Source organism: Scyliorhinus torazame, chromosome 26 (assembly GCF_047496885.1).
Source record: "Scyliorhinus torazame isolate Kashiwa2021f chromosome 26, sScyTor2.1, whole genome shotgun sequence".
Lineage (NCBI taxonomy): Eukaryota > Metazoa > Chordata > Chondrichthyes > Carcharhiniformes > Scyliorhinidae > Scyliorhinus > Scyliorhinus torazame.
In genome coordinates, this window is record NC_092732.1 from 26,045,370 (window position 1) to 26,070,638 (window position 25,269).

Genomic DNA, 25,269 nt, shown 5'->3' on the forward strand with positions numbered 1-25,269 from the left:
GTCTGAAATGCTGAATGTGTGTTTTGAAATGACCTGAGGTTCTGGGTGAGTTTTTAGAATGTATTTAATAGACTCGGTGCGTAATGCTAGACAGCTACCTTTTACCGATAGAAAATAGCTGGCTTCTACAGTGAGGCCACTCATTCGACAATCTGGATCCAACCGTAACTGCAAGAGGGACTGGGAAAAAGCAGTCAGTGCAGGGATCCCCTGCGGTCGTTCCCGAGAAACAAGTATACCGCGTTGGATACTTGTGGGGGGGGGGGGGGACTTAACAGGGGTAAGCCATGGGGTACGGGCCTCTGGCACGGAGTCTGTCCCTGTTGCTCAGAAGGGAAGGGGGGGGAGAGGAGCAGAGCATAGTAATTGGGGACTCGATAGTCAGGGGCACAGATAGGAGATTTTGTGGGAGCGTGAGAGACTCACGTTTGGTATGTTGCCTCCAGGTGCAAGGGTACGTGATGTCTCGGATCGTGTTTTCCGGGTCCTTAGGGGGGAGGGGGAGCAGCCCCAAGTCGTGGTCCACATTGGCACTAACGACATAGGTAGGAAAGGGGACAAGGATGTCAGGCAGGCTTTCAGGGGAGCTAGGATGGAAGCTTAGAACTAGAACAAACAGAGTTGTTATCTCTGGGTTGTTGCCCGTGCCACGTGATAGTGAGATGAGGAATAGGGAGAGAGAGCATTTAAACACGTGGCTACAGGGATGGTGCAGGCGGGAGGGATTCAGATTTCTGGATAACTGGGGCTCTTTCTGGGGAAGGTGAGACCTCTACAGACAGGATGGTCTACATCTGAACCTGAGGGGCACAAATATCCTGGGGGGGAGATTTGTTAGTGCTCTTTGGGGGGGTTTTAAACTAATGCAGCAGGGGCATGGGAACCTGGATTGTAGTTTTAGGGTAAGGGAGAATGAGAGTATAGAGGTCAGGAGCACAGATTGACGTCGCAGGAGGGGCCAGTGTTCAGGTAGGTGGTTTGAAAGTGTGTCTACTTCAATGCCAGGAGTATACGAAACAAGGTAGGGGAACTGGCAGCATGGGTTGGTACCTGGGACTTCGATGTTGTGGCCATTTCGGAGACATGGATAGAGCAGATACTAAATGAATATTTTTCGTCAGTATTCACTCAGGAAAAAGATAATGTTGTGGAGGAGAATGCTGAGCCGCAGGCTAATAGAATAGATGGCATTGAGGTGCGTAGGGAAGAGGTGTTGGCAATTCTGGACAGGCTGAAAATAGATAAGTCCCCGGGACCTGATGGGATTTATCCTAGGATTCTCGGGGAGGCCAGGGAAGAGATTGCTGGACCTTTGGCTTTGATTTTTATGTCATCATTGGCTACAGGAATAGTCCCAGAGGACTGGAGGACAGCAAATGTGGTCCCTTTGTTCAAAAAGGGGAGCAGAGACAACCCCGGCAACTATAGACCGGCGAGCCTCACGTCTGTAGTGGGTAAAGTCTTGGAGGGGATTATAAGAGACAAGATTTATAATCATCTAGATAGGAATAATATGATCAGGGATAGTCAGCATGGCTTTGTGAAGGGTAGGTCATGCCTCACAAACCTTATTGAGTTCTTTGAGAAGGTGACTGAACAGGTAGATGAGGGTAGAGCAGTTGATGTGGTGTATAAGGATTTCAGCAAAGCGTTTGATAAGGTTCCCCACGGTAGGCTATTGCAGAAAATACGGAGGCTGGGGATTGAGGGTGATTTAGAGATGTGGATCAGAAATTGGCTAGCTGAAAGAAGACAGAGGGTGGTGGTTAATGGGAAATGTTCAGAATGGAGTTCAGTTACAAGTGGCGTACCACAAGGATCTGTTCTGGGGCCGTTGCTGTTTGTCATTTTTATCAATGACCTAGAGGAAGGCGCAGAAGGGTGGGTGAGTAAATTTGCAGACGATACTAAGTCGGTGGTGTTTGTCGATAGGTGTGGAAGGATGTAGCAGGTTACAGAGGGATATAGATAAGCTGCAGAGCTGGGCTGAGAGGTGGCAAATGGAGTTTAATGTAGAGAAGTGTGAGGTGATTCACTTTGGAAGGAATAACAGGAATGCGGAATATTTGGCTCATGGTAAAGTTCTTGAAAGTGTGGATGAGCAGAGGGATCTAGGTGTCCATGTACATAGATCCCCTGAAAGTTGCCACCCAGGTTGATAGGGTTGTGAAGAAGGCCTATGGAGTGTTGGCCTTTATTGGTAGAGGGATTGAGTTCCGGAGTCAGGAGGTCATGTTGCAGCTGTACAGAACTCTGGTATGGCCGCATTTGGAGTATTGCGTACAGTTCTGGTCACCGCATTATAGGAAGGACGTGGAGGCTTTGGAGCGGGTGCAGAGGAGATTTACCAGGATGTTGCCTGGTATGGAGGGAAAATCTTATGAGGAAAGGCTGATGGACTTGAGGTTGTTTTCGTTGGAGAGAAGAAGGTTAAGAGGAGACTTAATAGAGGCATACAAAATGATCAGGGGGTTGGATAGGGTGGACAGTGAGAGCCTTCTCCGCGGATGGAAATGGCTGGCACGAGGGGACATAACTTTAAACTGAGGGGTATAGATATAGGCACAGGGGTCAGAGGTAGGTTCTTTACGCAAAGAGTAGTGAGGCCGTGGAATGCCCTACCTGCTACAGTAGTGAACTCGCCAACATTGAGGGCATTGAAAAGTTTATTGGATAAACATATGGATGATAATGGCATAGAGTAAGTTAGATGGCTTTTGTTTCGGTGCAACATCGTGGGCCGAAGGACCTGTACTGTATGTTCTAAACAATGTCCGGAGCAAAATACCCGTGGCCACCTCCATTTTGAATAAGCCTGCCCAGAGCGCACAAGTGCTCAGAATCCCCGACAAATGCCAGTGAAGCAGCTACACAAGAGAAAGACTTAGAAGAACATCTGTATGTACTCAAAATGGTGCCCTGCAACAACTTCCTTTGTAAACATGTCACGCTGCAATTACAGCCACTCTCCAACAGTGGGGCTGTAACGCCTTGCATGCTTTTTTGACCCCCTCTGCTTCTGTCCTATGGTGAAGCTCGCGCACTCTCTCAAACGAATTAGGAACTGCTGTCAGTTCAGCTCTTCAATGTTTAGATTTAAACTGAGGGGTAATAGATATAGGACAGAGGTCAGAGGTAGGTTCTATTACGCAAAGAGTAGTGAGGCCGTGGAATGCCCTACCTGCTACAGTAGTGAACTCGCCAACATTGAGGGCATTTAAAAGTTTATTCGATAAACATATGGATGATAATGGCATAGTGTAGGTTAGATGGCTTTTGTTTCGGTGCAACATCGTGGGCCAAAGGGCCTGTACTGCGCTGTATCGTTCTCTATGTTCTATGTAACCAGAACAGGGAAAGGCCCCCTCCCCATTGGCAGCAGCTCGGAAGGAGATACGGTTTGGGTGAAGGAAACAGTGAATATTTTGTGGCCTTATGGCTTCCTCGGAAAGGAAGCAGTGGGAATAGGATCGAGGTTGTTGCTTTTTCGGACAGGACTCACACCACCCCACTCAATCCACCCCGCTCAATCCACCCCCGCTCAATCCACCCCGCTCACACCACCCCGCTCACACCACCCCGCTCAATCCACCCCGCTCACACCACCCCGCTCACACCACCCCGCTCAATCCACCCGCGCTCACACCACCCCGCTCACACCACCCCGCTCAATCCACCCCGCTCACACCACCCCGCTCAATCCACCCCGCTCAATCCACCCCGCTCACACCACCCCGCTCACACCACCCCGCTCACACCACCCCGCTCACACCACCCCCCCACCCCGCTCAATCCACCCCCGCTCACACCACCCCGCTCAATCCACCCCGCTCACACCACCCCGCTCAATCCACCCCGCCCTCAATTCCACCCCGCTCACACCACCCCGCTCACACCACCCCGCTCACACCACCCCGCTCACACCACCCCGCTCACACCACCCCGCTCACACCACCCCGCTCAATCCACCCCGCTCACACCACCCCGCTCACACCACCCCGCTCAATCCACCCCGCTTGGGATTGATGAGGAACCGAGGGGGGATTGATGAGGGAACCGAGGGGGGATTAATGAGGGAACCGAGGGGGGACTGATGAGGGAACCGAGGGGGATTAATGAGGGAACCGAGGGGGGACTGATGAGGGAACCGAGGGGGTATTGATGAGGGAACCGAGGGGGGGACTGATGAGGGAACCGAGGGGGGATTGATGAGGGAACCGAGGGGGGATTGATGAGGGGAACCGAGGGGGGATTGATGAGGGAACCGAGGGGGGATTGATGAGGTAACCGAGGGGGGATTGATGAGGTAACCGAGGGGGGATTGATGAGGGAACCGAGGGTGTATTAATGAGGGAACCGAGGGGGGATTGATGAGGGAACCGAGGGGGGATTGATGAGGGAACCGAGGGGGGATTGATGAGGGAACCGAGGGGGGATTGATGAGGGAACCGAGGGGGGATTGATGAGGGAACCGAGGGTGTATTAATGAGGGAACCGAGGGGGGATTGATGAGGGAACCGAGGGGGGATTGATGAGGGAACCGAGGGGGGATTGATGAGGGAACCGAGGGGGATTGATGAGGTAACCGAGGGGGGATTGATGAGGGAACGGAGAGAGGGGGGAGGGCCTGCCGAGGACAGGAGAAGCTTCGCTCACCTGTCCTCATTAGCTCGGGGTTGTTTAACATGTGACTGATTTCGGGGTTCCTCTCCATCAGCTGCTGCATCTGAGGGGTTGGCCATGATCATCTGCCTCATGAGGTCAGGGTTCGACATCATGTTCTGTACAAAGGGATTCTCCATGATCTGGGCCAGCATGTCTGGGTTCGACATCAGCTGCCGCTGCATCTGTTGCTGCAGTTCCATGAAGTTTGCCGAGCCCATTCCCAGGCTCCCGAGACCAGAATGCCACCGAACCCGGGCTGTGAAAAGAAAACAAAACCACACATGGTCGCGCAATGCTCATCACATTCTCCCCCACTCTCCGTGGCAGCGAGTCCCACATTCTCCCCCCACTCTCCGTGGGAGCGAGTCCCACATTCTCCCCCACTCCCTGTGGGAGCGAGTCCCACATTCTCCCCACTCCCTGTGGGAGCGAGTCCCACATTCCCCCCACTCCCTGTGGGAGCGAGTCCCACATTCTCCCCACTCCCCTGTGGGAGCGAGTCCCACATTTCCCCCACTCCCTGTGGGAGCGAGTCCCACATTCTCCCCACTCCCTGTGGGAGCGAGTCCCACATTCTCCCCACTCCCTGTGGGAGCGAGTCCCACATTCCCCCCACTCCCTGTGGGAGCGAGTCCCACATTCTCCCCACTCCCTGTGGGAGCGAGTCCCACATTCTCCCCCACTCCCTGTGGGAGCGAGTCCCACCATTCTCCCCCACTCCCTGTGGGAGCGAGTCCCACATTCTCCCCCACTCCCTGTGGGAGCGAGTCCCACATTCCCCCCACTCCCTGTGGGAGCGAGTCCCACATTCTCCCCACTCCCTGTGGGAGCGAGTCCCACATTTCCCCCACTCCCTGTGGGAGCGAGTCCCACATTCTCCCCACTCCCTGTGGGAGCGAGTCCCACATTCTCCCCACTCCCTGTGGGAGCGAGTCCCACATTCCCCCACTCCCTGTGGGAGCGAGTCCCACATTCTCCCCACTCCCTGTGGGAGCGAGTCCCACATTCTCCCCCACTCCCTGTGGGAGCGAGTCCCACATTCTCCCCCACTCCCTGTGGGAGCGAGTCCCACATTCTCCCCACTCCCTGTGGGAGCGAGTCCCACATTCTCCCCACTCCCTGTGGGAGCGAGTCCCACATTCTCCCCCACTCCCTGTGGGAGCGAGTCTCACATTCTCCCCCACTCCCAGTGGGAGTGAGTCCCACAATCACCCCCACTCCCTGTGGGAGCGAGTCCCACATTCCCCCCAATCCCTGTGGGAGCGAGTCCCACATTCTCCCCACTCCCTGTGGGAGCGAGTCCCACATTCTCCCCACTCCCTGTGGGAGCGAGTCCCACATTCTCCCCACTCCCTGTGGGAGCGAGTCCCACATTCTCCCCACTCCTTGTGGGAGTGAGTCCCACATTCTCCCCCAATCCCTGTGGGAGCTAGTCCCACATTCTCCCCACTCCCTGTGGGAGCGAGTCCCACATTCTCCCCCACTCCCAGTGGGAGAGAGTCCCACATTCTCCCCCACTCCCTGTGGGAGTGAGTCCCACATTCTCCCCACTCCCTGTGGGAGCGAGTCCCACATTCTCCCCCACTCCCTGTGGGAGTGAGTCCCACATTCTCCCCACTCCCTGTGGGAGTGAGTCCCACATTCTCCCCACTCCCTGTGGGAGCGAGTCCCACATTCTCCCCCACTTCCGTGGTAACGAGTCCCACATTCTCCCCCTCTCCCCGTGGGAGCGAGTCCCACATTCTCCCCCACTCCCCGTGGGAGCGAGTCCCACATTCTCCCCCACTCCCTGTGGGAGCGAGGCCCACATTCTCCCCCACTCCCTGTGGGAGCGAGTCCCACATTCTCCCCCACTCCCTGTGGGAGCGAGTCCCACATTCTCCCCCTCTCCCTGTGGGAGCGAGTCCCACATTCTCCCCCACTCCCTGTGGGAGCGAGTCCCACATTCTCCCCACTCCCTGTGGGAGCGAGTCCCACATTCTCCACCACTCCCTGTGGTAGCGAGTCCCAAATTCTCCCCACTGCCTGTGGGAGCGAGTCCCACATTCTCCCCACTCCCTGTGGGAGCAAGTCCCACATTCTCCCCACTGCCTGTGGGAGCGAGTCCCACATTCTCCCCCACTCCCTGTGGGAGCGAGTCCCACATTCTCCCCACTGCCTGTGGGAGCGAGTCCCACATTCTCCCCACTTCCCGTGGGAGCGAGTCCCACATTCTCTCCCACTCCCTGTGGGAGCGAGTCCCACATTCTCCCCCTCTCCCTGTGGGAGCGAGTCCCACATTCTCCCCCAATCCCTGTGGGAGCGAGTCCCACATTCTCCCCCACTTCCCGTGGGAACGAGTCCCACATTCTCCCCCCACTCCCCGTGGGAGCGAGTCCCACATTCTCCCCCTCTCCCCGTGGGAGCGAGTCCCACATTCTCCCCCACTCCCTGTGGGAGCGAGTCCCACATTCTCCCCCACTCCCTGTGGGAGCGAGGCCCACATTCTCCCCCACTCCCTGTGGGAGCGAGTCCCACATTCTCCCCCACTCCCTGTGGGAGCGAGTCCCACATTCTCCCCCTCTCCCTGTGGGAGCGAGTCCCACATTCTCCCCCACTCCCTGTGGGAGCGAGTCCCACATTCTCCCCACTGCCTGTGGGAGCGAGTCCCACATTCTCCCCACTCCCTGTGGGAGCGAGTCCCACATTCTCCCCAGTGCCTGTGGGAGCGAGTCCCACATTCTCCCCCACTCCCTGTGGGAGCGAGTCCCACATTCTCCCCACTGCCTGTGGGAGCGAGTCCCACATTCTCCCCACTCCCTGTGGGAGCGAGTCCCACATTCCCCCCCACTCCCCGTGGGAGCGAGTCCCACATTCTCCCCCCACTCCCTGTGGGAGCGAGTCCCACATTCTCCCCCACTTCCCGTGGGAGCGAGTCCCACATTCTCCCCCACTCCCTGTGGGAGCGAGTCCCACATTCTCCCCACTCCCTGTGGGAGCGAGTCCCACATTCTCCCCCACTCCCTGTGGGAGCGAGTCCCACATTCTCCCCCACTCCCTGTGGGAGCGAGTCCCACATTCTCTCCCACTCCCTGTGGGAGCGAGTCCCACATTCTCCCCCACTCCCTGTGGGAGCGAGTCCCACATTCTCCCCCACTTCCCGTGGGAGCGAGTCCCACATTCTCCCCCACTCCCCGTGGGAGCGAGTCCCACATTCTCCCCCTCTCCCTGTGGGAGCGAGTCCCACATTCTCCCCCACTCCCTGTGGGAGCGAGTCCAACATTCTCCCCCACTCCCTGTGGGAGCGAGTCCCACATTCTCCCCCACTCCCTGTGGGCGCGAGTCCCACATTCTCCCCCACTCCCTGTGGGAGCGAGGCCCACATTCTCCCCCACTCCCTGTGGGAGCGAGTCCCACATTCTCCCCCACTCCCTGTGGGAGCGAGTCCCACATTCTCCCCCACTCCCTGTGGGAGCGAGTCCCACATTCTCCCCACTCCCTGTGGGAGCGAGTCCCACATTCTCCACCACTCCCTGTGGTAGCGAGTCCCAAATTCTCCCCACTGCCTGTGGGAGCGAGTCCCACATTCTCCCCACTCCCTGTGGGAGCGAGTCCCACATTCTCCCCACTGCCTGTGGGAGCGAGTCCCACATTCTCCCCCAATCCCTGTGGGAGCGAGTCCCACATTCTCCCCACTGCCTGTGGGAGCGAGTCCCACATTCTCCCCACTCCCTGTGGGAGCGAGTCCCACATTCCCCCCACTCCCCGTGGGAGCGAGTCCCACATTCTCCCCCCACTCCCTGTGGGAGCGAGTCCCACATTCTCCCCCACTTCCCGTGGGAGCGAGTCCCACATTCTCCCCCACTCCCTGTGGGAGCGAGTCCCACATTCTCCCCACTCCCTGTGGGAGCGAGTCCCACATTCTCTCCCACTCCCTGTGGGAGCGAGTCCCACATTCTCCCCCACTCCCTGTGGGAGCGAGTCCCACATTCTCCCCCACTTCCCGTGGGAGCGAGTCCCACATTCTCCCCCACTCCCCGTGGGAGCGAGTCCCACATTCCCCCCCACTCCCTGTGGGAGCGAGTCCCACATTCCACCCACTCCCCGTGGGAGCGAGTCCCACATTCTCCCCCACTCCCTGTGGGAGCGAGTCCCACATTCCCCCCACTCCCCGTGGGAGCGAGTCCCACATTCTCCCCCAATCCCCGTGGGAGCGAGTCCCACATTCTCCCCCTCTCCCTGTGGGAGCGAGTCCCACATTCTCCCCCCACTCCCTGTGGGAGCGAGTCCCACATTCTCCCCACTCCCTGTGGGAGCGAGTCCCACATTCTCCCCCACTCCCTGTGGGAGCGAGTCCCAAATTCTCCCCACTGCCTGTGGGAGCGAGTCCCACATTCTCCCCACTCCCTGTGGGAGCGAGTCTCACATTCTCCCCACTGCCTGTGGGAGCGAGTCCCACATTCTCCCACACTCCCTGTGGGAGCGAGTCCCACATTCTCTCCACTGCCTGTGGGAGCGAGTCCCACATTCTCCTCACTCCCTGTGGGAGCGAGTCCCACATTCCCCCCACTCCCCGTGGGAGCGAGTCCCACATTCCCCCCCACTCCCTGTGGGAGCGAGTCCCACATTCCCCCCACTCCCTGTGGGAGCGAGTCCCACATTCTCCCCACTCCCTGTGGGAGCGAGTCCCACATTCCCCCCACTCCCCGTGGGAGCGAGTCCCACATTCCCCCCCACTCCCTGTGGGAGCGAGTCCCACATTCCCCCCACTCCCCGTGGGAACGAGTGCCACATTCCCCCCCACTCCCTGTGGGAACGAGTGCCACATTCCCCCCACTCCCTGTGGGAGCGAGTCCCACATTCTCCCCACTCCCTGTGGGAGCGAGTCCCACATTCTCTCCCACTCCCTGTGGGAGCGAGTCCCACATTCTCCCCCACTCCCTGTGGGAGCGAGTCCCACATTCTCCCCCACTTCCCGTGGGAGCGAGTCCCACATTCTCCCCCACTCCCCGTGGGAGCGAGTCCCACATTCTCCCCCTCTCCCTGTGGGAGCGAGTCCCACATTCTCCCCCACTCCCTGTGGGAGCGAGTCCAACATTCTCCCCCACTCCCTGTGGGAGCGAGTCCCACATTCTCCCCCACTCCCTGTGGGAGCGAGTCCCACATTCTCCCCCACTCCCTGTGGGAGCGAGGCCCACATTCTCCCCCACTCCCTGTGGGAGCGAGTCCCACATTCTCCCCCACTCCCTGTGGGAGCGAGTCCCACATTCTCCCCCACTCCCTGTGGGAGCGAGTCCCACATTCTCCCCACTCCCTGTGGGAGCGAGTCCCACATTCTCCACCACTCCCTGTGGTAGCGAGTCCCAAATTCTCCCCACTGCCTGTGGGAGCGAGTCCCACATTCTCCCCACTCCCTGTGGGAGCGAGTCCCACATTCTCCCCACTGCCTGTGGGAGCGAGTCCCACATTCTCCCCCAATCCCTGTGGGAGCGAGTCCCACATTCTCCCCACTGCCTGTGGGAGCGAGTCCCACATTCTCCCCACTCCCTGTGGGAGCGAGTCCCACATTCCCCCCCACTCCCCGTGGGAGCGAGTCCCACATTCTCCCCCCCACTCCCTGTGGGAGCGAGTCCCACATTCTCCCCCACTTCCCGTGGGAGCGAGTCCCACATTCTCCCCCCACTCCCTGTGGGAGCGAGTCCCACATTCTCCCCACTCCCTGTGGGAGCGAGTCCCACATTCTCTCCCACTCCCTGTGGGAGCGAGTCCCACATTCTCCCCCACTCCCTGTGGGAGCGAGTCCCACATTCTCCCCCCACTTCCCGTGGGAGCGAGTCCCACATTCTCCCCCACTCCCCGTGGGAGCGAGTCCCACATTCTCCCCCTCTCCCTGTGGGAGCGAGTCCCACATTCTCCCCCACTCCCTGTGGGAGCGAGTCCAACATTCTCCCCCACTCCCTGTGGGAGCGAGTCCCACATTCTCCCCCACTCCCTGTGGGAGCGAGTCCCACATTCTCCCCCACTCCCTGTGGGAGCGAGTCCCACATTCTCCCCCACTTCCCGTGGGAGCGAGTCCCACATTCCCCCCCCACTCCCTGTGGGAGCGAGTCCCACATTCCACCCACTCCCCGTGGGAGCGAGTCCCACATTCTCCCCCACTCCCTGTGGGAGCGAGTCCCACATTCCCCCCACTCCCCGTGGGAGCGAGTCCCACATTCTCCCCCACTCCCCGTGGGAGCGAGTCCCACATTCTCCCCCTCTCCCTGTGGGAGCGAGTCCCACATTCTCCCCCCACTCCCTGTGGGAGCGAGTCCCACATTCTCCCACTCCCTGTGGGAGCGAGTCCCACATTCTCCCCCCACTCCCTGTGGGAGCGAGTCCCAAATTCTCCCCACTGCCTGTGGGAGCGAGTCCCACATTCTCCCCACTCCCTGTGGGAGCGAGTCTCACATTCTCCCCACTGCCTGTGGGAGCGAGTCCCACATTCTCCCACACTCCCTGTGGGAGCGAGTCCCACATTCTCTCCACTGCCTGTGGGAGCGAGTCCCACATTCTCCTCACTCCCTGTGGGAGCGAGTCCCACATTCCCCCCACTCCCCGTGGGAGCGAGTCCCACATTCCCCCCACTCCCTGTGGGAGCGAGTCCCACATTCCCCCCACTCCCTGTGGGAGCGAGTCCCACATTCTCCCCACTCCCTGTGGGAGCGAGTCCCACATTCCCCCCACTCCCCGTGGGAGCGAGTCCCACATTCCCCCCACTCCCTGTGGGAGCGAGTCCCACATTCCCCCCACTCCCCGTGGGAACGAGTGCCACATTCCCCCCACTCCCTGTGGGAACGAGTGCCACATTCCCCCCACTCCCTGTGGGAGCGAGTTCCACATTCCCCCCACTCCCCGTGGGAGCGAGTCCCACATTCCCCCCACTCCCTGTGGGAGCGAGTCCCACATTCCCCCCACTCCCTGTGGGAGCGAGTCCCACATTCCCCCCACTCCCTGTGGGAGCGAGTCCCACATTCCCCCCACTCCCTGTGGGAGTGAGTCTCACATTCTCCCCACTCCCTGTGGGAGCGAGTCCCACATTCCCCCCGCTCCGTGGGAGCGAGTCCCACATTCCCCCCACTCCCCGTGGGAACGAGTCCCACATTCCCCCCACTCCCCGTGGGAGCGAGTCACACATTCCCCCCACTCCCTGTGGGAGCGAGTCCCACATTCCCCCCACTCCCCGTGGGAGCGAGTCCCACATTCCCCCCACTCCCTGTGGGAGCGAGTCCCACATTCCCCCCCACTCCCCGTGGGAGCGAGTCCCACATTCCCCCCACTCCCCGTGGGAGCGAGTCCCACATTCCCCCCACTCCCCGTGGGAGCGAGTCCCACATTCCCCCCACTCCCCGTGGGAGTGAGTCCCACATTCTCCCCCACTCCCTGTGGTAGCGAGTCCCACATTCTCCCCATTCCCTGTGGGAGCGAGTCCCACATTCTCCCCACTCCCTGTGGGAGCGAGTCCCACATTCCCCCCACTCCCCGTGGGAGCGAGTCCCACATTCCCCCCACTCCCCGTGGGAGCGAGTCCCACATTCCCCCCCACTCCCCGTGGGAGCGAGTCCCACATTCCCCCCACTCCCCATGGGAGTGAGTCCCACATTCTCCCCACTCCCCGTGGGAGTGAGTCCCACATTCTCCCCACTCCCCGTGGGAGCGAGTCCCACATTCTCCCCATTCCCTGTAGGAGCGAGTCCCACATTCCCCCCACTCCCCGTGGGAGCGAGTCCCACATTCTCCCCACTGCCTGGGCCTGCTCATTAATCTGGGCAGCCTCACGCGAGACGCAAAGCTGAAAATGTTCACCTCTCGTCAATCCTCATCCTCACCTCCCCCCCCCCCCCCCGCCCCGCCTCCCTGGCGGCTCTCCCCAAGGGGGACTGCGGTTCACAAAGTCGGGTGGGGGATCTTAATGGGCTGGAGGGTCTCGCCGCCATGTTCAAACCTGGGCTTCATGGAATGGCCACACAGGTTGAGGAGGAGGAAGCCTGGCTTCGCTGGGGGACTTCGTCGGCTGCTTTGTCGATCCAGAAACGGGAGCAACTGTCCCGTCTCCTTCTCGCGACCCATCGCCCGTTCAGAGCCTCTTCCTCATTCCCTCTATCCCACAACCTCTCGTTCTGACCCCCGGACGGTACAACCTTGAGATCTTACACAAGACAGACGGTGACGAAGTGGGTGTCCCTGTGAGAGGGATGGTGTTGCTCGGACTGCTCGTGGTGACGGGGCCTGTGGAGGGCTCCGGCCTCGGGGTGGTCTCCTCAGCGCTGGGGGCAGCGGATGACGTTGACGGCTGCGTGCCGGAGTCCGGGAGCCTGGCAGAGCGGAGAGAGAAAAAAACACCGTCAGCGAGGGTATGGGCAACGAACAGCAAACAAGGTCCCTCCACTCTGTCCCCATCAAACACTCCCAGGACAGGTACAGCACGGGGTTAGATACAGAGTAAAGCTCCCTCTGCACTGTCCCCATCAAACACTCCCAGGACAGGTACAGCACGGGGTTAGATACAGAGTAAAGCTCCCTCTACACTGTCCCCATCAAACACTCCCAGGACAGGGACAGCACGGTGTTAGATACAGAGTAAAGCTCCCTCTACACTGTCCCCATCAAACACTCCCAGGACAGGTACAGCACGGGGTTAGGTACAGAGTAAAGCTCCCTCTACACTGTCCCCATCAAACACTCCCAGGACAGTTACAGCACAGGGTTAGATACAGAGTAAAGCTCCCTCTACACTGTCCCCATCAAACACTCCCAGGACAGGGACAGCACGGTGTTAGATACAGAGTAAAGCTCCCTCTACACTGTCCCCATCAAACACTCCCAGGACAGGTACAGCACAGGGTTAGATACAGAGTAAAGCTCCCTCTACACTGTCCCCATCAAACACTCCCAGGACAGGGACAGCACGGGGTTAGATACAGAGTAAAGCTCCCTCTACACTGTCCCCATCAAACACTCCCAGGACAGGGACAGCACGGGGTTAGATACAGAGTAACGCTCCCTCTACACTGTCCCCATCAAACACTGCCAGGACAGGTACAGCACGGGGTTAGATACAGAGTAAAGCTCCCTCTACACTGTCCCCCATCAAACACTCCCAGGACAGGTACAGCACGGGGTTAGATACAGAGTAAAGCTCCCTCTACACTGTCCCCATCAAACACTCCCAGGACAGGGACAGCACGGGGTTAGATACAGAGTAACGCTCCCTCTACACTGTCCCCATCAAACACTCCCAGGACAGGTACAGCACAGGGTTAGATACAGAGTAAAGCTCCCTCTACACTGTCCCCATCAAACACTCCCAGGACAGGTACAGCACGGGGTTAGATACAGAGTAAAGCTCCCTCTACACTGCCCCATCAAACACTCCCAGGACAGGTACAGCACAGGGTTAGATATAGAGTAAAGCTCCCTCTACACTGTCCCCATCAAACACTCCCAGGACAGGTACAGCACGGGGTTAGATACAGAGTAAAGCTCCCTCTACACTGTCCCCATCAAACACTCCCAGGACAGGTACAGCACAGGGTTAGATACAGAGTAAAGCTCCCTCTACACTGTCCCCATCAAACACTCCCAGGACAGGTACAGCACGGGGTTCGAGACAGAGTAAAGCTCCCTCTACATTGTCCCCATCAAACACTCCCAGGACAGGTACAGCACGGGGTTAGATACAGAGTAAAGCTCCCTCTACACTGTCCCCATCAAACACTCCCAGGACAGGTACAGCACAGGGTTAGATACAGAGTAAAGCTCCCTCTACACTGTCCCCATCAAACACTCCCAGGACAGGTACAGCACGGGGTTCGAGACAGAGTAAAGCTCCCTCTACACTGTCCCCATCAAACACTTCCAGGACAGGTACAGCACGGGGTTAGATACAGAGTAAAGCTCCCTCTACACTGTCCCCATCAAACACTCCCAGGACAGGAACAGCACGGGGTTAGATACAGAGTAAAGCTCCCCTACACGGTCCCCATCAAACACTCCCAGGACTGGTACAGCACAGGGTTAGATACAGAGTAAAACTCCCTCTACACTGTCCCCATCAAACACTCCCAGGACAGGTACAGCACGGGGTAAGATACAGAGTAAAGCTCCCTCTACACTGTCCCCATCAAACACTCCCAGGACAGGTACAGCACGGGGTTAGATACAGAGTAAAGCTCCCTCCACACTGTCCCCATCAAACACTCCCAGGACAGGGACAGCACGGGGTTAGATACAGAGTAAAGTTCCCTCTACACTGTCCACATCAAACACTCCCAGGACAGGTACAGCACGGGGTTAGAGACAGAGTAAAGCACCCTCTACACTGTCCCCATCAAACACTCCCAGGACAGGTACAGCACGGGGTTAGATACAGAGTAAAGCTCCCTCCACACTGTCCCCATCAAACACTCCCAGGACAGGGACAGCACGGGGTTAGATACAGAGTAAAGTTCCCTCTACACTGTCCACATCAAACACTCCCAGGACAGGTACAGCAAGGGGTTAGAGACAGAGTAAAGCACCCTCTACACTGTCCCCATCAAACACTCCCAGGACAGGTACAGCACGGGGTTCGAGACAGAGTAAAGCTCCCTCTACACTGTCCCCATCAAACACTCCCAGGACAGGTACAGCACGGGGTTAGATACAGAGTAAAGCTCCCTCTACACTGTCCCCATCAAACACTCCCAGGACAGGTACAGCACGGGGTTAGATACAGAGTAAAGCTCCCTCTACACTGTCCCCATCAAACACTCCCAGGACAGGTACAGCACGGGGTTAGATACAGAGTAAAGCTCCCTCTACACTGTCCCCATCAAACTCTCCCAGGACAGGTACAGCAAGGGGTTAGATGCAGAGTAAAGCTCCCTCTACACTGTCCCCATCAAACACTCCCAGGACAGGTACAGCACGGGGTTAGATACAGAGTAAAGCTCCCTCTACACTGTCCCCATCAAACACTCCCAGGACAGGTACAGCACGGGGTTAGATATAGAGTAAAGCTCCCTCTACACTGTCCCCATCAAACACTCCCAGGACAGGTACAGCACGGGGTTAGATACAGAGTAAAGTTCCCTCTACACTGTCCCCATCAAACACTCCCAGGACAGGTACAGCACGGGGTTAGACACAGAGTAAAGCTCCCTCTACACTGTCCCCCTCAAACACTCCCAGGACAGGTACAGCACGGGGTTAGATACAGAGTAAAGCTCCCTCTACACTGTCCCCATCAAACACTCCCAGGACAGGTACAGCACGGGGTTAGATACAGAGAAAAGCTCCCTGTACACTGTCCCCATCAAACACTCCCAGGACAGGTCCAGCACGGTGCTAGATACAGAGTAAAGCTCCCTCTACACGGTCCCCATCAAACACTCCCAGGACAGGTACAGCACGGGGTTAGATACAGAGTAAAGCTCCCTGTACACTGTCCCCATCAAACACTGCCAGGACAGGTACAGCACGGGGTTAGATACAGAGTAAAGCTCCCTCCACACTGTCCCCATCAAACACTCCCAGGACAGGTACACCACGGGGTTCGATACAGAGTAAAGCTCCCTCTACACTGTCCCCATCAAACACTCCCAGGACAGGTACAGCACGGGGTTAGATACAGAGTAAAGCTCCCTCCACACTGTCCCCATCAAACACTCCCAGGACAGGTTCAGCACGGGGTTAGATACAGAGTAAAGCTCCCTCTACACTGTTCCCATCAAACTCTCCCAGGACAGGTACAGCAAGGGGTTAGATGCAGAGTAAAGCTCCCTCCACACTGTCCCCATCAAACACTCCCAGGACAGGTACAGCACGGGGTTAGATACAGAGTAAAGCTCCCTCCACACTGTCCCCATCAAACACTCCCAGGACAGGTCCAGCACGGGGTTAGATACAGAGTAAAGCTCCCTCTACACTGTCCCCATCAAACACTCCCAGGACAGGTACAGCACGGGGTTAGATACAGAGTAAAGCTCCCTCTACACTGTCCCCATCAAACACTCCCAGGACAGGTTCAGCACGGGGTTAGATACAGAGTAAAGCTCCCTCTACACTGTTCCCATCAAACTCTCCCAGGACAGGTACAGCAAGGGGTTAGATGCAGAGTAAAGCTCCCTCTACACTGTCCCCATCAAACACTCCCAGGACAGGTATAGCACGGGGTTAGATACAGAGCAAAGCTCCCTCTACACTGTCCCCATCAAACACTCCCAGGACGGGTACAGCACGGGTTTAGGCACAGAGTAAAGCTCCCTCTACACTGTCCCCCATCAAACACTCCCAGGACAGGTACAGCATGGGGTTAGACACAGAGAAAAGCTCCCTCTACACTGTCCCCATCAAACACTCCCAGGACAGGTACAGCACGGGGTTAGATACAGAGAAAAGCTCCCTGTACACTGTCCCCATCAAACACTCCCAGGACAGGTCCAGCACGGGGTTAGATACAGAGGAACGCTCCCTCTACATTGTCCCCTTCAAACACTCCCGGGACAGGTACAGCACGGGGTTAGATACAGAGGAACGCTCCCTCTACACTGTCCCCATCAAACACTCCCAGGACAGGTACAGCACGGGGTTAGGTACAGAATAAAGCTCCCTGCACACTGTCCCCATCAAACACTCCCGGGACAGGGACAGCACGGGGTTAGATACAGAGTAAAGCTCCCTCTACACTGTCCCCATCAAACACTCCCAGGACAGGTACAGCACGGGGTTAGGTACAGAATAAAGCTCCCTGCACACTGTCCCCATCAAACACTCCCAGGACAGGTACAGCACGGGGTTAGATACAGAGTAATGCTCCCTCTACACTGTCCCCATCAAACACTCCCAGGACAGGGACAGCACGGGGTTAGATACAGAGTAAAGCTCCCTCTACACTGTCCCCATCAAACACTCCCAGGACAGGTACAGCACGGGGTTAGATACAGAGTAATGCTCCCTCTACACTGTCCCCATCAAACACTCCCAGGACAGGGACAGCACCGGGTTAGATACAGAGTAAAGCTCCCTCTACGCTGTCCCCATCAAACACTCCCAGGACAGGGACAGCACGGGGTTAGATACAGAGTAAAGTTCCCTCTACACTGTCCACATCAAACACTCCCAGGACAGGTACAGCACGGGGTTAGAGACAGAGTAAAGCACCCTCTACACTGTCCCCATCAAACACTCCCAGGACAGGTACAGCACGGGGTTCGAGACAGAGTAAAGCTCCCTCTACACTGTCCCCATCAAACACTCCCAGGACAGGTACAGCACGGGGTTAGATACAGAGTAAAGCTCCCTCTACACTGTCCCCATCAAACACTCCCAGGACAGGTACAGCACGGGGTTAGATACAGAGTAAAGCTCCCTCTACACTGTCCCCATCAAACACTCCCAGGACAGGTACAGCACGGGGTTAGATACAGAGTAAAGCTCCCTCTACACTGTCCCCATCAAACTCTCCCAGGACAGGTACAGCAAGGGGTTAGATGCAGAGTAAAGCTCCCTCTACACTGTCCCCATCAAACACTCCCAGGACAGGTACAGCACGGGGTTAGATACAGAGTAAAGCTCCCTCTACACTGTCCCCATCAAACACTCCCAGGACAGGTACAGCACGGGGTTAGATAGAGAGTAAAGCTCCCTCTACACTGTCCCCATCAAACACTCCCAGGACAGGTACAGCACGGGGTTAGATACAGAGTAAAGTTCCCTCTACACTGTCCCCATCAAACACTCCCAGGACAGGTACAGCACGGGGTTAGACACAGAGTAAAGCTCCCTCTACACTGTCCCCCTCAAACACTCCCAGGACAGGTACAGCACGGGGTTAGATACAGAGTAAAGCTCCCTCTACACTGTCCCCATCAAACACTCCCAGGACAGGTACAGCACGGGGTTAGATACAGAGAAAAGCTCCCTGTACACTGTCCCCATCAAACACTCCCAGGACAGGTCCAGCACGGTGCTAGATACAGAGTAAAGCTCCCTCTACACGGTCCCCATCAAACACTCCCAGGACAGGTACAGCACGGCGTCAGATACAGAGTAAAGCTCCCTGTACACTGTCCCCATCAAACACTGCCAGGACAGGTACAGCACGGGGTTAGATACAGAGTAAAGCTCCCTCCACACTGTCCCCATCAAACACTCCCAGGACAGGTACACCACGGGGTTCGATACAGAGTAAAGCTCCCTCTACACTGTCCCCATCAAACACTCCCAGGACAGGTACAGCACGGGGTTAGATACAGAGTAAAGCTCCCTCCACACTGTCCCCATCAAACACTCCCAGGACAGGTTCAGCACGGGGTTAGATACAGAGTAAAGCTCCCTCTACACTGTTCCCATCAAACTCTCCCAGGACAGGTACAGCAAGGGGTTAGATGCAGAGTAAAGCTCCCTCCACACTGTCCCCATCAAACACTCCCAGGACTTGTACAGCACGGGGTTAGATACAGAGTAAAGCTCCCTCCACACTGTCCCCATCAAACACTCCCAGGACAGGTCCAGCACGGGGTTAGATACAGAGTAAAGCTCCCTCTACACTGTCCCCATCAAACACTCCCAGGACAGGTACAGCACGGGGTTAGATACAGAGTAAAGCTCCCTCTACACTGTCCCCATCAAACACTCCCAGGACAGGTTCAGCACGGGGTTAGATACAGAGTAAAGCTCCCTCTACACTGTTCCCATCAAACTCTCCCAGGACAGGTACAGCAAGGGGTTAGATGCAGAGTAAAGCTCCCTCTACACTGTCCCCATCAAACACTCCCAGGACAGGTATAGCACGGGGTTAGATACAGAGCAAAGCTCCCTCTACACTGTCCCCATCAAACACTCCCAGGACGGGTACAGCACGGGGTTAGACACAGAGTAAAGCTCGCTCTACACTGTCCCCCATCAAACACTCCCAGGACAGGTACAGCATGGGGTTAGACACAGAGTAAAGCTCCCTCTACACTGTCCCCATCAAACACTCCCAGGACAGGTACAGCACGGGGTTAGATACAGAGAAAAGCTCCCTGTACACTGTCCCCATCAAACACTCCCAGGACAGGTCCAGCACGGGGTTAGATACAGAGGAACGCTCCCTCTACATTGTCCCCTTCAAACACTCCCGGGACAGGTACAGCACGGGGTTAGATACAGAGGAACGCTCCCTCTACACTGTCCCCATCAAACACTCCCAGGACAGGTACAGCACAGGGTTAGGTGCAGAATAAAGCTCCCTGCACACTGTCCCCATCAAACACTCCCGGGACAGGGACAGCACGGGGTTAGATACAGAGTAAAGCTCCCTCTACACTGTCCCCATCAAACACTCCCAGGACAGGTACAGCACGGGGTTAGGTACAGAATAAAGCTCCCTGCACACTGTCCCCATCAAACACTCCCAGGACAGGTACAGCACGGGGTTAGATACAGAGTAATGCTCCCTCTACACTGTCCCCATCAAACACTCCCAGGACAGGGACAGCACGGGGTTAGATACAGAGTAAAGCTCCCTCTACACTGTCCCCATCAAACACTCCCAGGACAGGTACAGCACGGGGTTAGATACAGAGTAATGCTCCCTCTACACTGTCCCCATCAAACACTCCCAGGACAGGGACAGCACCGGGTTAGATACAGAGTAAAGCTCCCTCTACGCTGTCCCCATCAAACACTCCCAGGACAGGTACAGCACGGGGTTAGATACAGAGTAATGCTCCCTCTACACTGTCCCCATCAAACACTCCCAGGACAGGTACAGCACGGGGTTAGATACAGAGTAAAGCTCCCTCTACACTGTCCCCATCAAACACTCCCAGGACAGGTACAGCACGGGGTTAGATACAGAGTAAAGCTCCCTCTACACTGTCCCCATCAAACACTCCCAGGACAGGTACAGCACGGGGTTAGATACAGAGAAAAGCTCCCTGTACACTGTCCCCATCAAACACTCCCAGGACAGGTCCAGCACGGTGCTAGATACAGAGTAAAGCTCCCTCTACCCTGTCCCCATCAAACACTCCCAGGGCAGGTACAGCACGGGGTTCGATACAGAGTAAAGCTCCCTCTACACTGTCCCCATCAAACACTCCCAGGACAGGTACAGCACGGGGTTAGATACAGAGTAAAGCTCCCTCTACACTGTCCCCAGCAAACACTCCCAGGACAGGTACAGCACGGGGTTAGACACAGAGTAAAGCTCCCTCTACACTGTCCCCCATCAAACACTCCCAGGACAGATACAGCATGGGGTTAGACACAGAGTAAAGCTCCCTCTACACTGTCCCCATCAAACACTCCCAGGACAGGTACAGCACGGGGTTAGATACAGAGAAAAGCTCCCTGTACACTGTCCCCATCAAACACTCCCAGGACAGGTCCAGCACGGGGTTAGATACAGAGGAACGCTCCCTCTACACTGTCCCCATCAAACACTCCCGGGACAGGTACAGCACGGGGTTAGATACAGAGGAACGCTCCCTCTACACTGTCCCCATCAAACACTCCCAGGACAGGTACAGCACGGGGTTAGGTACAGAATAAAGCTCCCTGCACACTGTCCCCATCAAACACTCCCGGGACAGGGACAGCACGGGGTTAGATACAGAGTAAAGCTCCCTCTACACTGTCCCCATCAAACACTCCCAGGACAGGTACAGCACGGGGTTAGGTACAGAATAAAGCTCCCTGCACACTGTCCCCATCAAACACTCCCAGGACAGGTACAGCACGGGGTTAGATACAGAGTAATGCTCCCTCTACACTGTCCCCATCAAACACTCCCAGGACAGGGACAGCACGGGGTTAGATACAGAGTAAAGCTCCCTCTACACTGTCCCCATCAAACACTCCCAGGACAGGTACAGCACGGGGTTAGATACAGAGTAATGCTCCCTCTACACTGTCCCCATCAAAACACTCCCAGAACAGGGACAGCACGGGGTTAGATACAGAGTAAAGCTCCCTCTACACTGTCCCATCAAACACTCCCAGGACAGGTACAGCACGGGGTTAGATACAGAGTAAAGCTCCTCCTACATTGTCCCCATCAAACACTCCCAGGACAGGTACAGCACGGGGTTAGATACACAGTAAAGCTCCCTCTACACTGTCCCCATCAAACACTCCCACGACAGTTACAGCACGGGGTTAGATACAGAGTAAAGCTCCCTCTACACTGTCCCCATCAAACACTCCCAGGACAGGGACAGCACGGAGTTAGACACAATTCTCTGACCATCGTTCTCTGGTGCTGGGCTGATGTCCATCGGAATACGGCCACGTGCTCTGCCGACGTCCAGCTGACAAAACGCACACAGACGGCCTGGTGTGAAGGAGTAAAACTTTGGAGTGTGGCCCTGGGTTAGAGTACCGTCTCCTCGCCTCACAATGGACTGTCACGCGAGTCGGCGGGTTTAATCCCCGTCCCAGAGATTTGGATGCTGAGACACAAGAGTGCGAGTGTTTATCGGTTTTGCAAAGGCAGGAGGGTAGCACAGTGGTTAGCACTGTTTCTTCACAGCGCCTGGGTCCCCGTCTGTGCGGAGTCTGCACGTTCTCCCCATGTCTGTGTAGGGGCTGTTTAGCACAGGGCTAAATCGCTGGCTTTGAAAGCAGACCCAGGCAGACCAGCAGCACGGGTTCAATTCCCGTACCAGCCTCCCCGAACAGGCGCCGGAATGTGGCGACTAGGGGCTTTTCACAGTAACTTCATTTGAAGCCTACTTGTGTCAATAAGCGATTTTCATTTTTCATTTTCATGTCTGCGTGGGTTTCCTCCGGGTGCTCCGGTTTCTTCCCACAGTCCCAAAGACATGCTTGTTAGGTGAATTGGACATTCTGAATTCTCCCTCTGTGTCCCCGAATAGGCGCCGGAATGTGGCGACTAGGGGCTTTTCACAGTAACCTCATTGCAGTGTTAATGTAAGCCTACTTGTGACAATAAAGATTATCATAGAATTTAGAATTTACAGTGCAGAAGGAGGCCATTCGGCCCATCGAGTCTGCACTGGCTCTTGGAAAGTGCGCCTTACCCAAGGTCAACACCTCCACCCTATCCCCATAACCCAGTAACCCCACCCAACACTAAGGGCAATTTTGGACACTAAGGGACAATTTAGCGCGGCCAATCCACCTAACCTGCACATCTTTGGACTGTGGGAGGAAACCGGAGCACCCGGAGGAAACCCACGCACACACGGGGAGGATGTGCAGACTCCGCACAGACAGTGACCCAAGCCGGGAATCGAACCTGGGACCCTGGAGCTGTGAAGCATTGTGCTGTCCACAATGCTACCTGTGCTATTATCCCGGACACGCACAGTTACTGCCTCAGTGTCGACTGCACTCGCTGCGTCGGATACCCTCCATCCTGTTGTGTGGCACTACCACCGTGCTGAACGGGATAGATTCAGGACAGATCGAGCAACTCAAGACTGGGCCTCCATGAGCCACTGTGGGCCATCAGCAGCAGCAGAATTGTATCAACCACAGTCTGCAACCTCATGGCCCGACATATCCCCCACTCTATCGTTATCGCCAAGCCAGGGGATCAACCCTGGTTCAATGAAGAGTGCAGGAGGGCGTGCCAGGAGCAACACTAGGCAGTCCAAAAAACGTGGTGCCAACCCGGTGAAGCTACAAGACAGGACTACTCGTCTGCCTAACAGCATAAGCAGCAAGAAATACACAGAGCTAAGCGATTCCACAACAGACGTTTGTTAGACGTTTAGCTGCTGTTGTATAAAGTCAGGAGGGTAGCACAGTGGTTAGCACTGTTTCTTCACAGCTCCCCATAACAGTCTCCCCCTTCCTTGGAGATAAAAAATAATTCGGTGAAAAAATTACAAGAAGCTCAAAAACACTCGCGCAATTTCCCCCCCTTCTTTTAACTCACAGAAACGGTCTGCTCAGAAGCAAAAGGTATCTCACTTGGTCCAACATCCGTGCTGATGAAATGATTCACTCCGGCAATATTGCAAGGGATCAACACTCTTTTCAGCGACTTCAGAGTATTATCATCCCCAAACCTGAAACTTGTGGAACTTTCAAATTCCTTAACCTTGTTACGATTTTCAGCATTCAAAGAGTCCAGGTAACATTTTAACCAGTCAATTCCACACCCAGTAGATGTGCAGCCACTGTCCAATACAGCACAGTTGAAGGATTCTGCAACCAACACCCTCATTGCCGGCGTAAAACTGCTTGTCAATCGGACAATGCCTTCTTTCTGGTCACTATCTTTTTCCTCTTCTGACTCTTCCGTGTCATGTGTCGCTTCAAACACTCTATCATAACGAGTTGGACAGTTGAAAGCATAATGGTATTGAGAGTCACATCGCAAACATCGATTTATCATGCCCCGTGCATTTCTGGGGTTCATCTTCCTAATGTAGGTTCTAACTGGGTTTCTGTCTTCATAATTTCCGGGTCCCGATCTCCTTCTATAGTCTTGGGACCAGTTTGTAGCCGTACAAGTTCGCCATCCTGTTAGTGGTGAATCTTCCATATTCTGCTTTATTTGGGTCATCAGAGCCATCGGAATCGAAAGTTTCCCCAGAAACTTTTTTAAAGCTTCTGTCATCTGATCGAATAAGGTATCCTTATCAGTAAACTGAACTCCTGTCAAAACCAGGAGCCTATCCATGTTGCTCACTCTAGCACAGTCAAGTGATTTAAAGGCCAACACAGACTGTGGAAATTCCAGGTTGTGTTTCTGCAGCCTTTTATATAGTCTGCCAAATTCCATTATATAGTCTTCCATGGAGATATCCTCCATTTTCCCATTTTCCGGAACCTATCAAAATCCGGTCATGCTTCATACGCACTGAATAAGTCGTTCTTCTTTTAAATCATAATCCATATAACGTAATAGAGTCTCCAGACCTTCTTCTGAGTCTAACTCTTCCAATTCCAGCTCAGAAAGCACTTTGTTTTGGATTTTACTGCCATATGGTAGAGAAAGAGTCAATGCCATACCTTGTCTTCTCTTTCCCAAAGCAGTTACCTTAGTCCACATAACTACTGCACTTCTCCATTGGTCGTACGATCCCCTTTCAGAAAATAAGGGGGGTAGTCATATCCAGCCAGCTGTATCCTGGGTTCAGCCGTGTATCTTTGTGGTATTTTTCCCCCACTCACTGCCTGGTTTGGTCTGGAAAAGTTGTATTTTTCAACCCTTCACATTTTGCAGAGCGACCCTCCTCCCCGACCATCTGTTTTGACGTTTAGCTGCTGTTTTAGCAAGAGTCAAAAGTTCTGCTCCTTTTCACCAACACCTTTATTTCACTTCAGCAAACTCTGACATCACATCACCTGACACAAAGGCCACCTGAGGGCTCTTCACCTATCAGTGTCAATTACTGGATACTTCACGTAAATGAGACAACTAATTGGAATGTCTCTTCACCCATTACTGAACACAACAAACGTATCAGATCTAAGCTCTACAGTCTTGCCACATCCAGCCGCGAATGGTGGTGGACAATTAAACAACCCACTGGAGGAGGAGGCTCCACAACTATCCCCATCCTCAATGATGGAGGAGCCCAGCACATCTGTGCGAAAGAGAAGGCTGAGGCATTCGCAACAATCTTCAGCCAGATGCGC

The 25,269-nt window shown here is 55.8% G+C and overlaps 1 pseudogene; it reads right to left on the reverse strand.

Annotated features, from left to right (window-relative positions):
- Window positions 1–2,763: 2,763 nt before the first annotated feature.
- Window positions 2,764–25,269, reverse strand: part of LOC140402858 (ubiquilin-4-like) — a 104,020-nt pseudogene continuing 81,514 nt past the window's right edge.